Source organism: Odontesthes bonariensis, chromosome 17 (assembly GCF_027942865.1).
Source record: "Odontesthes bonariensis isolate fOdoBon6 chromosome 17, fOdoBon6.hap1, whole genome shotgun sequence".
Taxonomy (NCBI): domain Eukaryota; kingdom Metazoa; phylum Chordata; class Actinopteri; order Atheriniformes; family Atherinopsidae; genus Odontesthes; species Odontesthes bonariensis.
Genome location: NC_134522.1, coordinates 3,429,594 through 3,450,682, shown reverse-complemented (window position 1 = coordinate 3,450,682; position 21,089 = coordinate 3,429,594). Strand labels below are relative to the sequence as shown.

At 40.5% G+C, this 21,089-nt stretch overlaps 19 non-coding genes across 19 annotated transcripts; all 19 read right to left on the bottom strand.

Annotated features, from left to right (window-relative positions):
- Positions 1 to 533: 533 nt before the first annotated feature.
- LOC142366941 (U4 spliceosomal RNA) lies at positions 534 to 674 on the bottom strand. The gene has a single exon (XR_012766924.1). It is a non-coding gene; the product is annotated as a U4 spliceosomal RNA (small nuclear RNA).
- A 990-nt stretch (positions 675 to 1,664) lies between these two features.
- Positions 1,665 to 1,805, bottom strand: LOC142367019 (U4 spliceosomal RNA). The gene has a single exon (XR_012766996.1). It is a non-coding gene; the product is annotated as a U4 spliceosomal RNA (small nuclear RNA).
- A 989-nt stretch (positions 1,806 to 2,794) lies between these two features.
- Positions 2,795 to 2,935, bottom strand: LOC142367018 (U4 spliceosomal RNA). The gene has a single exon (XR_012766995.1). It is a non-coding gene; the product is annotated as a U4 spliceosomal RNA (small nuclear RNA).
- A 989-nt stretch (positions 2,936 to 3,924) lies between these two features.
- LOC142367017 (U4 spliceosomal RNA) lies at positions 3,925 to 4,065 on the bottom strand. Its single transcript, XR_012766994.1, has one exon. It is a non-coding gene; the product is annotated as a U4 spliceosomal RNA (small nuclear RNA).
- A 989-nt stretch (positions 4,066 to 5,054) lies between these two features.
- LOC142367016 (U4 spliceosomal RNA) lies at positions 5,055 to 5,195 on the bottom strand. The gene has a single exon (XR_012766992.1). It is a non-coding gene; the product is annotated as a U4 spliceosomal RNA (small nuclear RNA).
- A 990-nt stretch (positions 5,196 to 6,185) lies between these two features.
- LOC142367015 (U4 spliceosomal RNA) lies at positions 6,186 to 6,326 on the bottom strand. Its single transcript, XR_012766991.1, has one exon. It is a non-coding gene; the product is annotated as a U4 spliceosomal RNA (small nuclear RNA).
- Positions 6,327 to 7,315: 989 nt separating this feature from the next.
- Positions 7,316 to 7,456, bottom strand: LOC142367014 (U4 spliceosomal RNA). The gene has a single exon (XR_012766990.1). It is a non-coding gene; the product is annotated as a U4 spliceosomal RNA (small nuclear RNA).
- A 990-nt stretch (positions 7,457 to 8,446) lies between these two features.
- Positions 8,447 to 8,587, bottom strand: LOC142367013 (U4 spliceosomal RNA). Its single transcript, XR_012766989.1, has one exon. It is a non-coding gene; the product is annotated as a U4 spliceosomal RNA (small nuclear RNA).
- Positions 8,588 to 9,576: 989 nt separating this feature from the next.
- On the bottom strand, positions 9,577 to 9,717 carry LOC142367011 (U4 spliceosomal RNA). The gene has a single exon (XR_012766988.1). It is a non-coding gene; the product is annotated as a U4 spliceosomal RNA (small nuclear RNA).
- A 990-nt stretch (positions 9,718 to 10,707) lies between these two features.
- LOC142367010 (U4 spliceosomal RNA) lies at positions 10,708 to 10,848 on the bottom strand. Its single transcript, XR_012766987.1, has one exon. It is a non-coding gene; the product is annotated as a U4 spliceosomal RNA (small nuclear RNA).
- A 990-nt stretch (positions 10,849 to 11,838) lies between these two features.
- Positions 11,839 to 11,979, bottom strand: LOC142367009 (U4 spliceosomal RNA). The gene has a single exon (XR_012766986.1). It is a non-coding gene; the product is annotated as a U4 spliceosomal RNA (small nuclear RNA).
- A 989-nt stretch (positions 11,980 to 12,968) lies between these two features.
- LOC142367008 (U4 spliceosomal RNA) lies at positions 12,969 to 13,109 on the bottom strand. The gene has a single exon (XR_012766985.1). It is a non-coding gene; the product is annotated as a U4 spliceosomal RNA (small nuclear RNA).
- A 990-nt stretch (positions 13,110 to 14,099) lies between these two features.
- On the bottom strand, positions 14,100 to 14,240 carry LOC142367007 (U4 spliceosomal RNA). The gene has a single exon (XR_012766984.1). It is a non-coding gene; the product is annotated as a U4 spliceosomal RNA (small nuclear RNA).
- Positions 14,241 to 15,230: 990 nt separating this feature from the next.
- On the bottom strand, positions 15,231 to 15,371 carry LOC142367002 (U4 spliceosomal RNA). Its single transcript, XR_012766978.1, has one exon. It is a non-coding gene; the product is annotated as a U4 spliceosomal RNA (small nuclear RNA).
- A 990-nt stretch (positions 15,372 to 16,361) lies between these two features.
- Positions 16,362 to 16,502, bottom strand: LOC142366943 (U4 spliceosomal RNA). Its single transcript, XR_012766926.1, has one exon. It is a non-coding gene; the product is annotated as a U4 spliceosomal RNA (small nuclear RNA).
- Positions 16,503 to 17,492: 990 nt separating this feature from the next.
- LOC142367000 (U4 spliceosomal RNA) lies at positions 17,493 to 17,633 on the bottom strand. The gene has a single exon (XR_012766977.1). It is a non-coding gene; the product is annotated as a U4 spliceosomal RNA (small nuclear RNA).
- A 990-nt stretch (positions 17,634 to 18,623) lies between these two features.
- LOC142366999 (U4 spliceosomal RNA) lies at positions 18,624 to 18,764 on the bottom strand. Its single transcript, XR_012766976.1, has one exon. It is a non-coding gene; the product is annotated as a U4 spliceosomal RNA (small nuclear RNA).
- A 990-nt stretch (positions 18,765 to 19,754) lies between these two features.
- On the bottom strand, positions 19,755 to 19,895 carry LOC142366938 (U4 spliceosomal RNA). Its single transcript, XR_012766920.1, has one exon. It is a non-coding gene; the product is annotated as a U4 spliceosomal RNA (small nuclear RNA).
- Positions 19,896 to 20,885: 990 nt separating this feature from the next.
- On the bottom strand, positions 20,886 to 21,026 carry LOC142366998 (U4 spliceosomal RNA). The gene has a single exon (XR_012766975.1). It is a non-coding gene; the product is annotated as a U4 spliceosomal RNA (small nuclear RNA).
- Between the last annotated feature and the right edge of the window lie 63 nt (positions 21,027 to 21,089).

Sequence of the window (21,089 nt, the reverse complement as noted above, 5' to 3'; positions counted from 1 at the left end):
CACTCGGAAACTAATTAAGCTTCCTTCACAGATAGGGCATATTTTTCAGGGACAGTTGAAGGGAAATACTAAAAACATATTACCTGTTTTCAAGCCTTTGGATCTGGAAGGCTCATATCATCTGTATGTCCTTGCTTTATTCGGCTTAGTGTGAGAGTCTTTATTACTGTTTTGCTCCTCTCTTTCCAGAGTTTTTCTTAGGTTTCCTTTGTGTCAGCACTTTTTAACAACAGGTTCAGTTTGCGAGGTTTCTTCTCTGGTCAGTCCTGCCTAAAGCAGTCGTTGTCCATAAAACAACTGGAACCGACGGCACAGGTCCTTGGCGTATTCCTTCTGGCAATCTGGAGTATTAGCTTTTTTCCGCATCAAAGGAATAGTTTTAAATGGGATTTTGCACTTCCACATCCATTGATTTAGATGAGGGAGTACGTAATTAACCCACTATCCTTGTGATTCCAAACGTCCTATGTCTTTGAGCAGGATGTGGGATCCAAGTAAATTCTATTCATAAATTTCCATTAACACATTTACAGCCTCCGCAGAGACTAACAAAAATTGCCGTAGCTGACTGTATTTCAAGTCATCATGGCGGGGTATTGGGTAAAGTTTTCAACTAGCAATAATCACGTCTCAGTAGAACTTCATAGACTATGATATTGCCTCTGCGCAAGAGTGAATTTCATGTGTCTTTATTTTTGAAGTGGACTGGTCCAACTACGCACAGCATCCACGGTACATCACTCAAAGTCTCCTGGGTGTACTGTATTTTCTGGACAATGATATGGTGATGCTGTTTGTGATTGGCCGTTGGACTTAAACTCCGCCCCTAAAAGTAGAAACTAAGGCATTAGTCTAAAAGCTTGAAAAGTTCCATTTTTCAAATATATTTCATTCTGACACTATGAGGATTGCCAAGCATAAAGTAATGTCTTAAAGTCCAGAGGGACAAGAAGAAAAAAATCCTCAAACAAGGCCTCCAACAGACGATGGGAAACTTCATTTGAGAGAGGAAATTCTAAAGGGAAACAATCTGTCACCATCCTGATAGAACATTTCTTGCTGGCAACTGCATGGCAGCAATGACAGTCTCAAAGTCCCAGATCTAAGCAGCCAAACTTTCACAGGTAATGACACTCGGAAACTAATTAAGCTTCCTTCACAGATAGGGCATATTTTTCAGGGACAGTTGAAGGGAAATACTAAAAACATATTACCTGTTTTCAAGCCTTTGGATCTGGAAGGCTCATATCATCTGTATGTCCTTGCTTTATTCGGCTTAGTGTGAGAGTCTTTATTACTGTTTTGCTCCTCTCTTTCCAGAGTTTTTCTTAGGTTTCCTTTGTGTCAGCACTTTTTAACAACAGGTTCAGTTTGCGAGGTTTCTTCTCTGGTCAGTCCTGCCTAAAGCAGTCGTTGTCCATAAAACAACTGGAACCGACGGCACAGGTCCTTGGCGTATTCCTTCTGGCAATCTGGAGTATTAGCTTTTTTCCGCATCAAAGGAATAGTTTTAAATGGGATTTTGCACTTCCACATCCATTGATTTAGATGAGGGAGTACGTAATTAACCCACTGTCCTTGTGATTCCAAATGTCCTATGTCTTTGAGCAGAATGTGGGATCCAAGTAAATTCTATTCATAAATTTCCATTAACACATTTACAGTCTCCGCAGAGACTAACAAAAATTGCCGTAGCTGACTGTATTTCAAGTCATCATGGCGGGGTATTGGGTAAAGTTTTCAACTAGCAATAATCACGTCTCAGTAGAACTTCATAGACTATGATATTGCCTCTGCGCAAGAGTGAATTTCATGTGTCTTTATTTTTCTCTCTGGACTGGTCCAACTACGCACAGCATCCACGGTGCATCACTCAAAGTCTCCTGGATGTACTGCATTTTCTGGACAATGATATGGTGATGCTGTTTGTGATTGGCCGTTGGACTTAAACTCCGCCCCTTAAAGTAGAAACTAAGGCATTAGTCTAAAAGCTTGAAAAGTTCCATTTTTCAAATATATTTCATTCTGACACTATGAGGATTGCCAAGCATAAAGTAATGTCAAAGTCCAGAGGGACAAGACGAAAAAAATCCTCAAACAAGGCCTCCAACAGACGATGGGAAACTTCATTTGAGAGAGGAAATTCTCAAGGGAAACAATCTGTCACCATCCTGATAGAACATTTCTTGCTGGCAACTGCATGGCAGCAATGACAGTCTCAAAGTCCCAGATCTAAGCAGCCAAACTTTCACAGGTAATGACACTCGGAAACTAATTAAGCTTCCTTCACAGATAGGGCATATTTTTCAGGGACAGTTGAAGGGAAATACTAAAAACATATTACCTGTTTTCAAGCCTTTGGATCTGGAAGGCTCATATCATCTGTATGTCCTTGCTTTATTCGGCTTAGTGTGAGAGTCTTTATTACTGTTATGCTCCTCTCTTTCCAGAGTTTTTCTTAGGTTTCCTTTGTGTCAGCACTTTTTAAAAACAGGTTCAGTTTGCAAGGTTTCTTCTCTGGTCAGTCCTGCCTAAAGCAGTCGTTGTCCATAAAACAACTGGAGCCGACGCCACAGGTCCTTGGCGTATTCCTTCTGGCAATCTGGAGTATTAGCTTTTTTCCGCATCAAAGGAATAGTTTTAAATGGGATTTTGCACTTCCACATCCATTGATTTAGATGAGGGAGTACGTAATTAACCCACTGTCCTTGTGATTCCAAATGTCCTATGTCTTTGAGCAGAATGTGGGATCCAAGTAAATTCTATTCATAAATTTCCATTAACACATTTACAGTCTCCGCAGAGACTAACAAAAATTGCCGTAGCTGACTGTATTTCAAGTCATCATGGCGGGGTATTGGGTAAAGTTTTCAACTAGCAATAATCACGTCTCAGTAGAACTTCATAGACTATGATATTGCCTCTGCGCAAGAGTGAATTTCATGTGTCTTTATTTTTCTCTCTGGACTGGTCCAACTACGCACAGCATCCACGGTGCATCACTCAAAGTCTCCTGGATGTACTGCATTTTCTGGACAATGATATGGTGATGCTGTTTGTGATTGGCCGTTGGACTTAAACTCCGCCCCTTAAAGTAGAAACTAAGGCATTAGTCTAAAAGCTTGAAAAGTTCCATTTTTCAAATATATTTCATTCTGACACTATGAGGATTGCCAAGCATAAAGTAATGTCAAAGTCCAGAGGGACAAGACGAAAAAAATCCTCAAACAAGGCCTCCAACACACGATGGGAAACTTCATTTGAGAGAGGAAATTCTCAAGGGAAACAATCTGTCACCATCCTGATAGAACATTTCTTGCTGGCAACTGCATGGCAGCAATGACAGTCTCAAAGTCCCAGATTGAAGCAGCCAAACTTTCACAGGTAATGACACTCGGAAACTAATTAAGCTTCCTTCACAGATAGGGCATATTTTTCAGGGACAGTTGAAGGGAAATACTAAAAACATATTACCTGTTTTCAAGCCTTTGGATCTGGAAGGCTCATATCATCTGTATGTCCTTGCATTATTCGGCTTAGTGTGAGAATCTTTATTACTGTTTTGCTCCTCTCTTTCCAGAGTTTTTCTTAGGATTCCTTTGTGTCAGCACTTTTTAACAACAGGTTCAGTTTGCGAGGTTTCTTCTCTGGTCAGTCCTGCCTAAAGCAGTCGTTGTCCATAAAACAGCTGGAGCCGACGCCACAGGTCCTTGGCGTATTCCTTCTGGCAATCTGGAGTATTAGCTTTTTTCCGCATCAAAGGAATAGTTTTAAATGGGATTTTGCACTTCCACATCCATTGATTTAGATGAGGGAGTACGTAATTAACCCACTGTCCTTGTGATTCCAAATGTCCTATGTCTTTGAGCAGAATGTGGGATCCAAGTAAATTCTATTCATAAATTTCCATTAACACATTTACAGTCTCCGCAGAGACTAACAAAAATTGCCGTAGCTGACTGTATTTCAAGTCATCATGGCGGGGTATTGGGTAAAGTTTTCAACTAGCAATAATCACGTCTCAGTAGAACTTCATAGACTATGATATTGCCTCTGCGCAAGAGTGAATTTCATGTGTCTTTATTTTTCTCTCTGGACTGGTCCAACTACGCACAGCATCCACGGTGCATCACTCAAAGTCTCCTGGATGTACTGCATTTTCTGGACAATGATATGGTGATGCTGTTTGTGATTGGCCGTTGGACTTAAACTCCGCCCCTTAAAGTAGAAACTAAGGCATTAGTCTAAAAGCTTGAAAAGTTCCATTTTTCAAATATATTTCATTCTGACACTATGAGGATTGCCAAGCATAAAGTAATGTCAAAGTCCAGAGGGACAATAAGAAAAAAATCCTCAAACAAGGCCTCCAACAGACGATGGGAAACTTCATTTGAGAGAGGAAATTCTAAAGGGAAACAATCTGTCACCATCCTGATAGAACATTTCTTGCTGGCAACTGCATGGCAGCAATGACAGTCTCAAAGTCCCAGATCTAAGCAGCCAAACTTTCACAGGTAATGACACTCGGAAACTAATTAAGCTTCCTTCACAGATAGGGCATATTTTTCAGGGACAGTTGAAGGGAAATACTAAAAACATATTACCTGTTTTCAAGCCTTTGGATCTGGAAGGCTCATATCATCTGTATGTCCTTGCTTTATTCGGCTTAGTGTGAGAGTCTTTATTACTGTTTTGCTCCTCTCTTTCCAGAGTTTTTCTTAGGTTTCCTTTGTGTCAGCACTTTTTAAAAACAGGTTCAGTTTGCAAGGTTTCTTCTCTGGTCAGTCCTGCCTAAAGCAGTCGTTGTCCATAAAACAGCTGGAGCCGACGCCACAGGTCCTTGGCGTATTCCTTCTGGCAATCTGGAGTATTAGCTTTTTTCCGCATCAAAGGAATAGTTTTAAATGGGATTTTGCACTTCCACATCCATTGATTTAGATGAGGGAGTACGTAATTAACCCACTGTCCTTGTGATTCCAAATGTCCTATGTCTTTGAGCAGAATGTGGGATCCAAGTAAATTCTATTCATAAATTTCCATTAACACATTTACAGTCTCCGCAGAGACTAACAAAAATTGCCGTAGCTGACTGTATTTCAAGTCATCATGGCGGGGTATTGGGTAAAGTTTTCAACTAGCAATAATCACGTCTCAGTAGAACTTCATAGACTATGATATTGCCTCTGCGCAAGAGTGAATTTCATGTGTCTTTATTTTTGAAGTGGACTGGTCCAACTACGCACAGCATCCACGGTGCATCACTCAAAGTCTCCTGGGTGTACTGTATTTTCTGGACAATGATATGGTGATGCTGTTTGTGATTGGCCGTTGGACTTAAACTCCGCCCCTAAAAGTAGAAACTAAGGCATTAGTCTAAAAGCTTGAAAAGTTCCATTTTTCAAATATATTTCATTCTGACACTATGAGGATTGCCAAGCATAAAGTAATGTCTTAAAGTCCAGAGGGACAAGAAGAAAAAAATCCTCAAACAAGGCCTCCAACAGACGATGGGAAACTTCATTTGAGAGAGGAAATTCTAAAGGGAAACAATCTGTCACCATCCTGATAGAACATTTCTTGCTGGCAACTGCATGGCAGCAATGACAGTCTCAAAGTCCCAGATTGAAGCAGCCAAACTTTCACAGGTAATGACACTCGGAAACTAATTAAGCTTCCTTCACAGATAGGGCATATTTTTCAGGGACAGTTGAAGGGAAATACTAAAAACATATTACCTGTTTTCAAGCCTTTGGATCTGGAAGGCTCATATCATCTGTATGTCCTTGCTTTATTCGGCTTAGTGTGAGAGTCTTTATTACTGTTTTGCTCCTCTCTTTCCAGAGTTTTTCTTAGGTTTCCTTTGTGTCAGCACTTTTTAACAACAGGTTCAGTTTGCGAGGTTTCTTCTCTGGTCAGTCCTGCCTAAAGCAGTCGTTGTCCATAAAACAGCTGGAGCCGACGCCACAGGTCCTTGGCGTATTCCTTCTGGCAATCTGGAGTATTAGCTTTTTTCCGCATCAAAGGAATAGTTTTAAATGGGATTTTGCACTTCCACATCCATTGATTTAGATGAGGGAGTACGTAATTAACCCACTGTCCTTGTGATTCCAAATGTCCTATGTCTTTGAGCAGAATGTGGGATCCAAGTAAATTCTATTCATAAATTTCCATTAACACATTTACAGTCTCCGCAGAGACTAACAAAAATTGCCGTAGCTGACTGTATTTCAAGTCATCATGGCGGGGTATTGGGTAAAGTTTTCAACTAGCAATAATCACGTCTCAGTAGAACTTCATAGACTATGATATTGCCTCTGCGCAAGAGTGAATTTCATGTGTCTTTATTTTTCTCTCTGGACTGGTCCAACTACGCACAGCATCCACGGTGCATCACTCAAAGTCTCCTGGATGTACTGCATTTTCTGGACAATGATATGGTGATGCTGTTTGTGATTGGCCGTTGGACTTAAACTCCGCCCCTTAAAGTAGAAACTAAGGCATTAGTCTAAAAGCTTGAAAAGTTCCATTTTTCAAATATATTTCATTCTGACACTATGAGGATTGCCAAGCATAAAGTAATGTCAAAGTCCAGAGGGACAATAAGAAAAAAATCCTCAAACAAGGCCTCCAACAGACGATGGGAAACTTCATTTGAGAGAGGAAATTCTAAAGGGAAACAATCTGTCACCATCCTGATAGAACATTTCTTGCTGGCAACTGCATGGCAGCAATGACAGTCTCAAAGTCCCAGATCTAAGCAGCCAAACTTTCACAGGTAATGACACTCGGAAACTAATTAAGCTTCCTTCACAGATAGGGCATATTTTTCAGGGACAGTTGAAGGGAAATACTAAAAACATATTACCTGTTTTCAAGCCTTTGGATCTGGAAGGCTCATATCATCTGTATGTCCTTGCTTTATTCGGCTTAGTGTGAGAGTCTTTATTACTGTTTTGCTCCTCTCTTTCCAGAGTTTTTCTTAGGTTTCCTTTGTGTCAGCACTTTTTAAAAACAGGTTCAGTTTGCAAGGTTTCTTCTCTGGTCAGTCCTGCCTAAAGCAGTCGTTGTCCATAAAACAGCTGGAGCCGACGCCACAGGTCCTTGGCGTATTCCTTCTGGCAATCTGGAGTATTAGCTTTTTTCCGCATCAAAGGAATAGTTTTAAATGGGATTTTGCACTTCCACATCCATTGATTTAGATGAGGGAGTACGTAATTAACCCACTGTCCTTGTGATTCCAAATGTCCTATGTCTTTGAGCAGAATGTGGGATCCAAGTAAATTCTATTCATAAATTTCCATTAACACATTTACAGTCTCCGCAGAGACTAACAAAAATTGCCGTAGCTGACTGTATTTCAAGTCATCATGGCGGGGTATTGGGTAAAGTTTTCAACTAGCAATAATCACGTCTCAGTAGAACTTCATAGACTATGATATTGCCTCTGCGCAAGAGTGAATTTCATGTGTCTTTATTTTTGAAGTGGACTGGTCCAACTACGCACAGCATCCACGGTGCATCACTCAAAGTCTCCTGGGTGTACTGTATTTTCTGGACAATGATATGGTGATGCTGTTTGTGATTGGCCGTTGGACTTAAACTCCGCCCCTAAAAGTAGAAACTAAGGCATTAGTCTAAAAGCTTGAAAAGTTCCATTTTTCAAATATATTTCATTCTGACACTATGAGGATTGCCAAGCATAAAGTAATGTCTTAAAGTCCAGAGGGACAAGAAGAAAAAAATCCTCAAACAAGGCCTCCAACAGACGATGGGAAACTTCATTTGAGAGAGGAAATTCTAAAGGGAAACAATCTGTCACCATCCTGATAGAACATTTCTTGCTGGCAACTGCATGGCAGCAATGACAGTCTCAAAGTCCCAGATTGAAGCAGCCAAACTTTCACAGGTAATGACACTCGGAAACTAATTAAGCTTCCTTCACAGATAGGGCATATTTTTCAGGGACAGTTGAAGGGAAATACTAAAAACATATTACCTGTTTTCAAGCCTTTGGATCTGGAAGGCTCATATCATCTGTATGTCCTTGCTTTATTCGGCTTAGTGTGAGAGTCTTTATTACTGTTTTGCTCCTCTCTTTCCAGAGTTTTTCTTAGGTTTCCTTTGTGTCAGCACTTTTTAACAACAGGTTCAGTTTGCGAGGTTTCTTCTCTGGTCAGTCCTGCCTAAAGCAGTCGTTGTCCATAAAACAGCTGGAGCCGACGCCACAGGTCCTTGGCGTATTCCTTCTGGCAATCTGGAGTATTAGCTTTTTTCCGCATCAAAGGAATAGTTTTAAATGGGATTTTGCACTTCCACATCCATTGATTTAGATGAGGGAGTACGTAATTAACCCACTGTCCTTGTGATTCCAAATGTCCTATGTCTTTGAGCAGAATGTGGGATCCAAGTAAATTCTATTCATAAATTTCCATTAACACATTTACAGTCTCCGCAGAGACTAACAAAAATTGCCGTAGCTGACTGTATTTCAAGTCATCATGGCGGGGTATTGGGTAAAGTTTTCAACTAGCAATAATCACGTCTCAGTAGAACTTCATAGACTATGATATTGCCTCTGCGCAAGAGTGAATTTCATGTGTCTTTATTTTTCTCTCTGGACTGGTCCAACTACGCACAGCATCCACGGTGCATCACTCAAAGTCTCCTGGATGTACTGCATTTTCTGGACAATGATATGGTGATGCTGTTTGTGATTGGCCGTTGGACTTAAACTCCGCCCCTTAAAGTAGAAACTAAGGCATTAGTCTAAAAGCTTGAAAAGTTCCATTTTTCAAATATATTTCATTCTGACACTATGAGGATTGCCAAGCATAAAGTAATGTCAAAGTCCAGAGGGACAAGACGAAAAAAATCCTCAAACAAGGCCTCCAACAGACGATGGGAAACTTCATTTGAGAGAGGAAATTCTCAAGGGAAACAATCTGTCACCATCCTGATAGAACATTTCTTGCTGGCAACTGCATGGCAGCAATGACAGTCTCAAAGTCCCAGATCTAAGCAGCCAAACTTTCACAGGTAATGACACTCGGAAACTAATTAAGCTTCCTTCACAGATAGGGCATATTTTTCAGGGACAGTTGAAGGGAAATACTAAAAACATATTACCTGTTTTCAAGCCTTTGGATCTGGAAGGCTCATATCATCTGTATGTCCTTGCTTTATTCGGCTTAGTGTGAGAGTCTTTATTACTGTTTTGCTCCTCTCTTTCCAGAGTTTTTCTTAGGTTTCCTTTGTGTCAGCACTTTTTAAAAACAGGTTCAGTTTGCAAGGTTTCTTCTCTGGTCAGTCCTGCCTAAAGCAGTCGTTGTCCATAAAACAACTGGAGCCGACGCCACAGGTCCTTGGCGTATTCCTTCTGGCAATCTGGAGTATTAGCTTTTTTCCGCATCAAAGGAATAGTTTTAAATGGGATTTTGCACTTCCACATCCATTGATTTAGATGAGGGAGTACGTAATTGACCCACTGTCCTTGTGATTCCAAATGTCCTATGTCTTTGAGCAGGATGTGGGATCCAAGTAAATTCTATTCATAAATTTCCATTAACACATTTACAGTCTCCGCAGAGACTAACAAAAATTGCCGTAGCTGACTGTATTTCAAGTCATCATGGCGGGGTATTGGGTAAAGTTTTCAACTAGCAATAATCACGTCTCAGTAGAACTTCATAGACTATGATATTGCCTCTGCGCAAGAGTGAATTTCATGTGTCTTTATTTTTGAAGTGGACTGGTCCAACTACGCACAGCATCCACGGTGCATCACTCAAAGTCTCCTGGATGTACTGTATTTTCTGGACAATGATATGGTGATGCTGTTTGTGATTGGCCGTTGGACTTAAACTCCGCCCCTAAAAGTAGAAACTAAGGCATTAGTCTAAAAGCTTGAAAAGTTCCATTTTTCAAATATATTTCATTCTGACACTATGAGGATTGCCAAGCATAAAGTAATGTCTTTAAGTCCAGAGGGACAAGAAGAAAAAAATCCTCAAACAAGGCCTCCAACAGACGATGGGAAACTTCATTTGAGAGAGGAAATTCTAAAGGGAAACAATCTGTCACCATCCTGATAGAACATTTCTTGCTGGCAACTGCATGGCAGCAATGACAGTCTCAAAGTCCCAGATCTAAGCAGCCAAACTTTCACAGGTAATGACACTCGGAAACTAATTAAGCTTCCTTCACAGATAGGGCATATTTTTCAGGGACAGTTGAAGGGAAATACTAAAAACATATTACCTGTTTTCAAGCCTTTGGATCTGGAAGGCTCATATCATCTGTATGTCCTTGCTTTATTCGGCTTAGTGTGAGAGTCTTTATTACTGTTTTGCTCCTCTCTTTCCAGAGTTTTTCTTAGGTTTCCTTTGTGTCAGCACTTTTTAAAAACAGGTTCAGTTTGCAAGGTTTCTTCTCTGGTCAGTCCTGCCTAAAGCAGTCGTTGTCCATAAAACAACTGGAGCCGACGCCACAGGTCCTTGGCGTATTCCTTCTGGCAATCTGGAGTATTAGCTTTTTTCCGCATCAAAGGAATAGTTTTAAATGGGATTTTGCACTTCCACATCCATTGATTTAGATGAGGGAGTACGTAATTGACCCACTGTCCTTGTGATTCCAAATGTCCTATGTCTTTGAGCAGGATGTGGGATCCAAGTAAATTCTATTCATAAATTTCCATTAACACATTTACAGTCTCCGCAGAGACTAACAAAAATTGCCGTAGCTGACTGTATTTCAAGTCATCATGGCGGGGTATTGGGTAAAGTTTTCAACTAGCAATAATCACGTCTCAGTAGAACTTCATAGACTATGATATTGCCTCTGCGCAAGAGTGAATTTCATGTGTCTTTATTTTTGAAGTGGACTGGTCCAACTACGCACAGCATCCACGGTGCATCACTCAAAGTCTCCTGGATGTACTGTATTTTCTGGACAATGATATGGTGATGCTGTTTGTGATTGGCCGTTGGACTTAAACTCCGCCCCTAAAAGTAGAAACTAAGGCATTAGTCTAAAAGCTTGAAAAGTTCCATTTTTCAAATATATTTCATTCTGACACTATGAGGATTGCCAAGCATAAAGTAATGTCTTTAAGTCCAGAGGGACAAGAAGAAAAAAATCCTCAAACAAGGCCTCCAACAGACGATGGGAAACTTCATTTGAGAGAGGAAATTCTAAAGGGAAACAATCTGTCACCATCCTGATAGAACATTTCTTGCTGGCAACTGCATGGCAGCAATGACAGTCTCAAAGTCCCAGATTGAAGCAGCCAAACTTTCACAGGTAATGACACTCGGAAACTAATTAAGCTTCCTTCACAGATAGGGCATATTTTTCAGGGACAGTTGAAGGGAAATACTAAAAACATATTACCTGTTTTCAAGCCTTTGGATCTGGAAGGCTCATATCATCTGTATGTCCTTGCTTTATTCGGCTTAGTGTGAGAATCTTTATTACTGTTTTGCTCCTCTCTTTCCAGAGTTTTTCTTAGGTTTCCTTTGTGTCAGCACTTTTTAACAACAGGTTCAGTTTGCGAGGTTTCTTCTCTGGTCAGTCCTGCCTAAAGCAGTCGTTGTCCATAAAACAGCTGGAGCCGACGCCACAGGTCCTTGGCGTATTCCTTCTGGCAATCTGGAGTATTAGCTTTTTTCCGCATCAAAGGAATAGTTTTAAATGGGATTTTGCACTTCCACATCCATTGATTTAGATGAGGGAGTACGTAATTAACCCACTGTCCTTGTGATTCCAAATGTCCTATGTCTTTGAGCAGAATGTGGGATCCAAGTAAATTCTATTCATAAATTTCCATTAACACATTTACAGTCTCCGCAGAGACTAACAAAAATTGCCGTAGCTGACTGTATTTCAAGTCATCATGGCGGGGTATTGGGTAAAGTTTTCAACTAGCAATAATCACGTCTCAGTAGAACTTCATAGACTATGATATTGCCTCTGCGCAAGAGTGAATTTCATGTGTCTTTATTTTTCTCTCTGGACTGGTCCAACTACGCACAGCATCCACGGTGCATCACTCAAAGTCTCCTGGATGTACTGCATTTTCTGGACAATGATATGGTGATGCTGTTTGTGATTGGCCGTTGGACTTAAACTCCGCCCCTTAAAGTAGAAACTAAGGCATTAGTCTAAAAGCTTGAAAAGTTCCATTTTTCAAATATATTTCATTCTGACACTATGAGGATTGCCAAGCATAAAGTAATGTCAAAGTCCAGAGGGACAAGACGAAAAAAATCCTCAAACAAGGCCTCCAACAGACGATGGGAAACTTCATTTGAGAGAGGAAATTCTCAAGGGAAACAATCTGTCACCATCCTGATAGAACATTTCTTGCTGGCAACTGCATGGCAGCAATGACAGTCTCAAAGTCCCAGATCTAAGCAGCCAAACTTTCACAGGTAATGACACTCGGAAACTAATTAAGCTTCCTTCACAGATAGGGCATATTTTTCAGGGACAGTTGAAGGGAAATACTAAAAACATATTACCTGTTTTCAAGCCTTTGGATCTGGAAGGCTCATATCATCTGTATGTCCTTGCTTTATTCGGCTTAGTGTGAGAGTCTTTATTACTGTTTTGCTCCTCTCTTTCCAGAGTTTTTCTTAGGTTTCCTTTGTGTCAGCACTTTTTAAAAACAGGTTCAGTTTGCAAGGTTTCTTCTCTGGTCAGTCCTGCCTAAAGCAGTCGTTGTCCATAAAACAACTGGAGCCGACGCCACAGGTCCTTGGCGTATTCCTTCTGGCAATCTGGAGTATTAGCTTTTTTCCGCATCAAAGGAATAGTTTTAAATGGGATTTTGCACTTCCACATCCATTGATTTAGATGAGGGAGTACGTAATTGACCCACTGTCCTTGTGATTCCAAATGTCCTATGTCTTTGAGCAGGATGTGGGATCCAAGTAAATTCTATTCATAAATTTCCATTAACACATTTACAGTCTCCGCAGAGACTAACAAAAATTGCCGTAGCTGACTGTATTTCAAGTCATCATGGCGGGGTATTGGGTAAAGTTTTCAACTAGCAATAATCACGTCTCAGTAGAACTTCATAGACTATGATATTGCCTCTGCGCAAGAGTGAATTTCATGTGTCTTTATTTTTGAAGTGGACTGGTCCAACTACGCACAGCATCCACGGTGCATCACTCAAAGTCTCCTGGATGTACTGTATTTTCTGGACAATGATATGGTGATGCTGTTTGTGATTGGCCGTTGGACTTAAACTCCGCCCCTAAAAGTAGAAACTAAGGCATTAGTCTAAAAGCTTGAAAAGTTCCATTTTTCAAATATATTTCATTCTGACACTATGAGGATTGCCAAGCATAAAGTAATGTCTTTAAGTCCAGAGGGACAAGAAGAAAAAAATCCTCAAACAAGGCCTCCAACAGACGATGGGAAACTTCATTTGAGAGAGGAAATTCTAAAGGGAAACAATCTGTCACCATCCTGATAGAACATTTCTTGCTGGCAACTGCATGGCAGCAATGACAGTCTCAAAGTCCCAGATCTAAGCAGCCAAACTTTCACAGGTAATGACACTCGGAAACTAATTAAGCTTCCTTCACAGATAGGGCATATTTTTCAGGGACAGTTGAAGGGAAATACTAAAAACATATTACCTGTTTTCAAGCCTTTGGATCTGGAAGGCTCATATCATCTGTATGTCCTTGCTTTATTCGGCTTAGTGTGAGAGTCTTTATTACTGTTTTGCTCCTCTCTTTCCAGAGTTTTTCTTAGGTTTCCTTTGTGTCAGCACTTTTTAAAAACAGGTTCAGTTTGCAAGGTTTCTTCTCTGGTCAGTCCTGCCTAAAGCAGTCGTTGTCCATAAAACAACTGGAGCCGACGCCACAGGTCCTTGGCGTATTCCTTCTGGCAATCTGGAGTATTAGCTTTTTTCCGCATCAAAGGAATAGTTTTAAATGGGATTTTGCACTTCCACATCCATTGATTTAGATGAGGGAGTACGTAATTGACCCACTGTCCTTGTGATTCCAAATGTCCTATGTCTTTTAGCAGGATGTGGGATCCAAGTAAATTCTATTCATAAATTTCCATTAACACATTTACAGTCTCCGCAGAGACTAACAAAAATTGCCGTAGCTGACTGTATTTCAAGTCATCATGGCGGGGTATTGGGTAAAGTTTTCAACTAGCAATAATCACGTCTCAGTAGAACTTCATAGACTATGATATTGCCTCTGCGCAAGAGTGAATTTCATGTGTCTTTATTTTTGAAGTGGACTGGTCCAACTACGCACAGCATCCACGGTGCATCACTCAAAGTCTCCTGGATGTACTGTATTTTCTGGACAATGATATGGTGATGCTGTTTGTGATTGGCCGTTGGACTTAAACTCCGCCCCTAAAAGTAGAAACTAAGGCATTAGTCTAAAAGCTTGAAAAGTTCCATTTTTCAAATATATTTCATTCTGACACTATGAGGATTGCCAAGCATAAAGTAATGTCTTTAAGTCCAGAGGGACAAGAAGAAAAAAATCCTCAAACAAGGCCTCCAACAGACGATGGGAAACTTCATTTGAGAGAGGAAATTCTAAAGGGAAACAATCTGTCACCATCCTGATAGAACATTTCTTGCTGGCAACTGCATGGCAGCAATGACAGTCTCAAAGTCCCAGATTGAAGCAGCCAAACTTTCACAGGTAATGACACTCGGAAACTAATTAAGCTTCCTTCACAGATAGGGCATATTTTTCAGGGACAGTTGAAGGGAAATACTAAAAACATATTACCTGTTTTCAAGCCTTTGGATCTGGAAGGCTCATATCATCTGTATGTCCTTGCTTTATTCGGCTTAGTGTGAGAGTCTTTATTACTGTTTTGCTCCTCTCTTTCCAGAGTTTTTCTTAGGTTTCCTTTGTGTCAGCACTTTTTAACAACAGGTTCAGTTTGCGAGGTTTCTTCTCTGGTCAGTCCTGCCTAAAGCAGTCGTTGTCCATAAAACAGCCGGAGCCGACGTCACAGGTCCTTGGCGTATTCCTTCTGGCAATCTGGAGTATTAGCTTTTTTCCGCATCAAAGGAATAGTTTTAAATCGGATTTTGCACTTCCACATCCATTGATTTAGATGAGGGAGTACGTAATTAACCCACTGTCCTTGTGATTCCAAATGTCCTATGTCTTTGAGCAGGAAGTGGGATCCAAGTAAATTCTATTCATAAATTTCCATTAACACATTTACAGTCTCCTCAGAGACTAGCAAAAATTGCCGTAGCTGACTATATTTCAAGTCATCATGGCGGGGTATTGGGTAAAGTTTTCAACTAGCAATAATCACGTCTCAGTAGAACTTCATAGACTATGATATTGCCTCTGCGCAAGAGTGAATTTCATGTGTCTTTATTTTTGAAGTGGACTGGTCCAACTACGCACAGCATCCACGGTGCATCACTCAAAGTCTCCTGGATGTACTGTATTTTCTGGACAATGATATGGTGATGCTGTTTGTGATTGGCCGTTGGACTTAAACTCCGCCCCTTAAAGTAGAAACTAAGGCATTAGTCTAAAAGCTTGAAAAGTTCCATTTTTCAAATATATTTCATTCTGACACTATGAGGATTGCCAAGCATAAAGTAATGTCTTAAAGTCCAGAGGGACAAGAAGAAAAAAATCCTCAAACAAGGCCTCCAACAGACGATGGGAAACTTCATTTGAGAGAGGAAATTCTAAAGGGAAACAATCTGTCACCATCCTGATAGAACACTTCTTGCTGGCAACTGCATGGCAGCAATGACAGTCTCAAAGTCCCAGATCTAAGCAGCCAAACTTTCACAGGTAATGACACTCGGAAACTAATTAAGCTTCCTTCACAGATAGGGCATATTTTTCAGGGACAGTTGAAGGGAAATACTAAAAACATATTACCTGTTTTCAAGCCTTTGGATCTGGAAGGCTCATATCATCTGTATGTCCTTGCTTTATTCGGCTTAGTGTGAGAGTCTTTATTACTGTTTTGCTCCTCTCTTTCCAGAGTTTTTCTTAGGTTTCCTTTGTGTCAGCACTTTTTAACAACAGGTTCAGTTTGCGAGGTTTCTTCTCTGGTCAGTCCTGCCTAAAACAGTCGTTGTCCATAAAACAGCCGGAGCCGACGTCACAGGTCCTTGGCGTATTCCTTCTGGCAATCTGGAGTATTAGCTTTTTTCCGCATCAAAGGAATAGTTTTAAATTGGATTTTGCACTTCCACATCCATTGATTTAGATGAGGGAGTACGTAATTAATCCAATGTCCTTGTGATTCCAAATGTCCTATGTCTTTGAGCAGGATGTGGGATCCAAGTAAATTCTATTCATAAATTTCCATTAACACATTTACAGTCTCCTCAGAGACTAGCAAAAATTGCCGTAGCTGACTATATTTCAAGTCATCATGGCAGGGTATTGGGTAAAGTTTTCAACTAGCAATAATCACGTCTCAGTAGAACTTCATAGACTATGATATTGCCTCTGCGCAAGAGTGAATTTCATGTGTCTTTGTTTTTGAAGTGGACTGGTCCAACTACGCACAGCATCCACGGTGCATCACTCAAAGTCTCCTGGATGTACTGTATTTTCTGGACAATGATATGGTGATGCTGTTTGTGATTGGCCGTTGGACTTAAACTCCGCCCCTTAAAGTAGAAGCTAAGGCATTACTCTAAAAGCTTGAAAAGTTCCATTTTTCAAATATATTTCATTCTGACACTATGAGGATTGCCAAGCATAAAGTAATGTCTTAAATTCCAGAGGGACAAGAAGAAAAAAATCCTCAAACAAGGCCTCCAACAGACGATGGGAAACTTCATTTGAGAGAGGAAATTCTAAAGGGAAACAATCTGTCACCATCCTGATAGAACACTTCTTGCTGGCAACTGCATGGCAGCAATGACAGTCTCAAAGTCCCAGATCGAAGCAGCCAAACTTTCACAGGTAATGACACTCGGAAACTAATTAAGCTTCCTTCACAGATAGGGCATATTTTTCAGGGACAGTTGAAGGGAAATACTAAAAACATATTACCTGTTTTCAAGCCTTTGGATCTGGAAGGCTCATATCATCTGTATGTCCTTGCTTTATTCGGCTTAGTGTGAGAGTCTTTATTACTGTTTTGCTCCTCTCTTTCCAGAGTTTTTCTTAGGTTTCCTTTGTGTCAGCACTTTTTAAAAACAGGTTCAGTTTGCAAGGTTTCTTCTCTGGTCAGTCCTGCCTAAAGCAGTCGTTGTCCATAAAACAGCCGGAGCCGACGTCACAGGTCCTTGGCGTATTCCTTCTGGCAATCTGGAGTATTAGCTTTTTTCCGCATCAAAGGAATAGTTTTAAATCGGATTTTGCACTTCCACATCCATTGATTTAGATGAGGGAGTACGTAATTAATCCAATGTCCTTGTGATTCCAAATGTCCTATGTCTTTGAGCAGGATGTGGGATCCAAGTAAATTCTATTCATAAATTTCCATTAACACATTTACAGTCTCCTCAGAGACTAGCAAAAATTGCCGTAGCTGACTATATTTCAAGTCATCATGGCGGGGTATTGGGTAAAGTTTTCAACTAGCAATAATCACGTCTCAGTAGAACTTCATAGACTATGATATTGCCTCTGCGCAAGAGTGAATTTCATGTGTCTTTGTTTTTGAAGTGGACTGGTCCAACTACGCACAGCATCCACGGTGCATCACTCAAAGTCTCCTGGATGTACTGTATTTTCTGGACAATGATATGGTGATGCTGTTTGTGATTGGCCGTTGGACTTAAACTCCGCCCCTTAAAGTAGAAGCTAAGGCATTACTCTAAAAGCTTGAAAAGTTCCATTTTTCAAATATATTTCATTCTGACACTATGAGGATTGCCAAGCATAAAGTAATGTCTTAAATTCCAGAGGGACAAGAAGAAAAAAATCCTCAAACAAGGCCTCCAACAGACGATGGGAAACTTCATTTGAGAGAGGAAATTCTAAAGGGAAACAATCTGTCACCATCCTGATAGAACACTTCTTGCTGGCAACTGCATGGCAGCAATGACAGTCTCAAAGTCCCAGATCGAAGCAGCCAAACTTTCACAGGTAATGACACTCGGAAACTAATTAAGCTTCCTTCACAGATAGGGCATATTTTTCAGGGACAGTTGAAGGGAAATACTAAAAACATATTACCTGTTTTCAAGCCTTTGGATCTGGAAGGCTCATATCATCTGTATGTCCTTGCTTTATTCGGCTTAGTGTGAGAGTCTTTATTACTGTTTTGCTCCTCTCTTTCCAGAGTTTTTCTTAGGTTTCCTTTGTGTCAGCACTTTTTAACAACAGGTTCAGTTTGCGAGGTTTCTTCTCTGGTCAGTCCTGCCTAAAACAGTCGTTGTCCATAAAACAGCCGGAGCCGACGTCACAGGTCCTTGGCGTATTCCTTCTGGCAATCTGGAGTATTAGCTTTTTTCCGCATCAAAGGAATAGTTTTAAATCGGATTTTGCACTTCCACATCCATTGATTTAGATGAGGGAGTACGTAATTAATCCAATGTCCTTGTGATTCCAAATGTCCTATGTCTTTGAGCAGGATGTGGGATCCAAGTAAATTCTATTCATAAATTTCCATTAACACATTTACAGTCTCCTCAGAGACTAGCAAAAATTGCCGTAGCTGACTATATTTCAAGTCATCATGGCGGGGTATTGGGTAAAGTTTTCAACTAGCAATAATCACGTCTCAGTAGAACTTCATAGACTATGATATTGCCTCTGCGCAAGAGTGAATTTCATGTGTCTTTGTTTTTGAACTGGACTGGTCCAACTACGCACAGCATCCACGGTGCATCACTCAAAGTCTCCTGGATGTACTGTATTTTCTGGACAATGATATGGTGATGCTGTTTGTGATTGGCCGTTGGACTTAAACTCCGCCCCTTAAAGTAGAAGCTAAGGCATTACTCTAAAAGCTTGAAAAGTTCCATTTTTCAAATATATTTCATTCTGACACTATGAGGATTGCCAAGCATAAAGTAATGTCTTAAATTCCAGAGGGACAAGAAGAAAAAAATCCTCAAACAAGGCCTCCAACAGATGATGGGAAACTTCATTTGAGAGAGGAAATTCTAAAGGGAAACAATCTGTCACCATCCTGATAGAACACTTCTTGCTGGCAACTGCATGGCAGCAATGACAGTCTCAAAGTCCCAGATCGAAGCAGCCAAACTTTCACAGGTAATGACACTCGGAAACTAATTAAGCTTCCTTCACAGATAGGGCATATTTTTCAGGGACAGTTGAAGGGAAATACTAAAAACATATTACCTGTTTTCAAGCCTTTGGATCTGGAAGGCTCATATCATCTGTATGTCCTTGCTTTATTCGGCTTAGTGTGAGAGTCTTTATTACTGTTTTGCTCCTCTCTTTCCAGAGTTTTTCTTAGGTTTCCTTTGTGTCAGCACTTTTTAACAACAGGTTCAGTTTGCGAGGTTTCTTCTCTGGTCAGTCCTGCCTAAAGCAGTCGTTGTCCATAAAACAGCCGGAGCCGACGTCACAGGTCCTTGGCGTATTCCTTCTGGCAATCTGGAGTATTAGCTTTTTTCCGCATCAAAGGAATAGTTTTAAATCGGATTTTGCATTTCCACATCCATTGATTTAGATGAGGGAGTACATAATTAATCCAATGTCCTTGTGATTCCAAATGTCCTATGTCTTTGAGCAGGATGTGGGATCCAAGTAAATTCTATTCATAAATTTCCATTAACACATTTACAGTCTCCTCAGAGACTAGCAAAAATTGCCGTAGCTGACTGTATTTCAAGTCATCATGGCGGGGTATTGGGTAAAGTTTTCAACTAGCAATAATCACGTCTCAGTAGAACTTCATAGACTATGATATTGCCTCTGCGCAAGAGTGAATTTCATGTGTCTTTATTTTTGAAGTGGACTGGTCCAACTATGCACAGCATCCACGGTGCATCACTCAAAGTCTCCTGGATGTACTGTATTTTCTGGACAATGATATGGTGATGCTGTTTGTGATTGGCCGTTGGACTTAAACTCCGCCCCTTAAAGTAGAAACTAAGGCATTAGTCTAAAAGCTTGAAAAGTTCCATTTTTCAAATATATTTCATTCTGACACTATGAGGATTGCCAAGCATAAAGTAATGTCTTAAATTCCAGAGGGACAAGAAGAAAAAAATCCTCAAACAAGGCCTCCAACAGACGATGGGAAACTTCATTTGAGAGAGGAAATTCTAAAGGGAAACAATCTGTCACCATCCTGATAGAACACTTCTTGCTGGCAACTGCATGGCAGCAATGACAGTCTCAAAGTCCCAGATCTAAGCAGCCAAACTTTCACAGGTAATGACACTCGGAAACTAATTAAGCTTCCTTCACAGATAGGGCATATTTTTCAGGGACAGTTGAAGGGAAATACTAAAAACATATTACCTGTTTTCAAGCCTTTGGATCTGGAAGGCTCATATCATCTGTATGTCCTTGCTTTATTCGGCTTAGTGTGAGAGTCTTTATTACTGTTTTGCTCCTCTCTTTCCAGAGTTTTTCTTAGGTTTCCTTTGTGTCAGCACTTTTTAACAACAGGTTCAGTTTGCGAGGTTTCTTCTCTGGTCAGTCCTGCCTAAAACAGTCGTTGTCCATAAAACAGCCGGAGCCGACGTCACAGGTCCTTGGCGTATTCCTTCTGGCAATCTGGAGTATTAGCTTTTTTCCGCATCAAAGGAATAGTTTTAAATTGGATTTTGCACTTCCACATCCATTGATTTAGATGAGGGAGTACGTAATTAATCCAATGTCCTTGTGATTCCAAATGTCCTATGTCTTTGAGCAGGATGTGGGATCCAAGTAAATTCTATTCATAAATTTCCATTAACACATTTACAGTCTCCTCAGAGACTAGCAAAAATTGCCGTAGCTGACTATATTTCAAGTCATCATGGCGGGGTATTGGGTAAAGTTTTCAACTAGCAATAATCACGTCTCAGTAGAACTTCATAGACTATGATATTGCCTCTGCGCAAGAGTGAATTTCATGTGTCTTTGTTTTTGAAGTGGACTGGTCCAACTACGCACAGCATCCACGGTGCA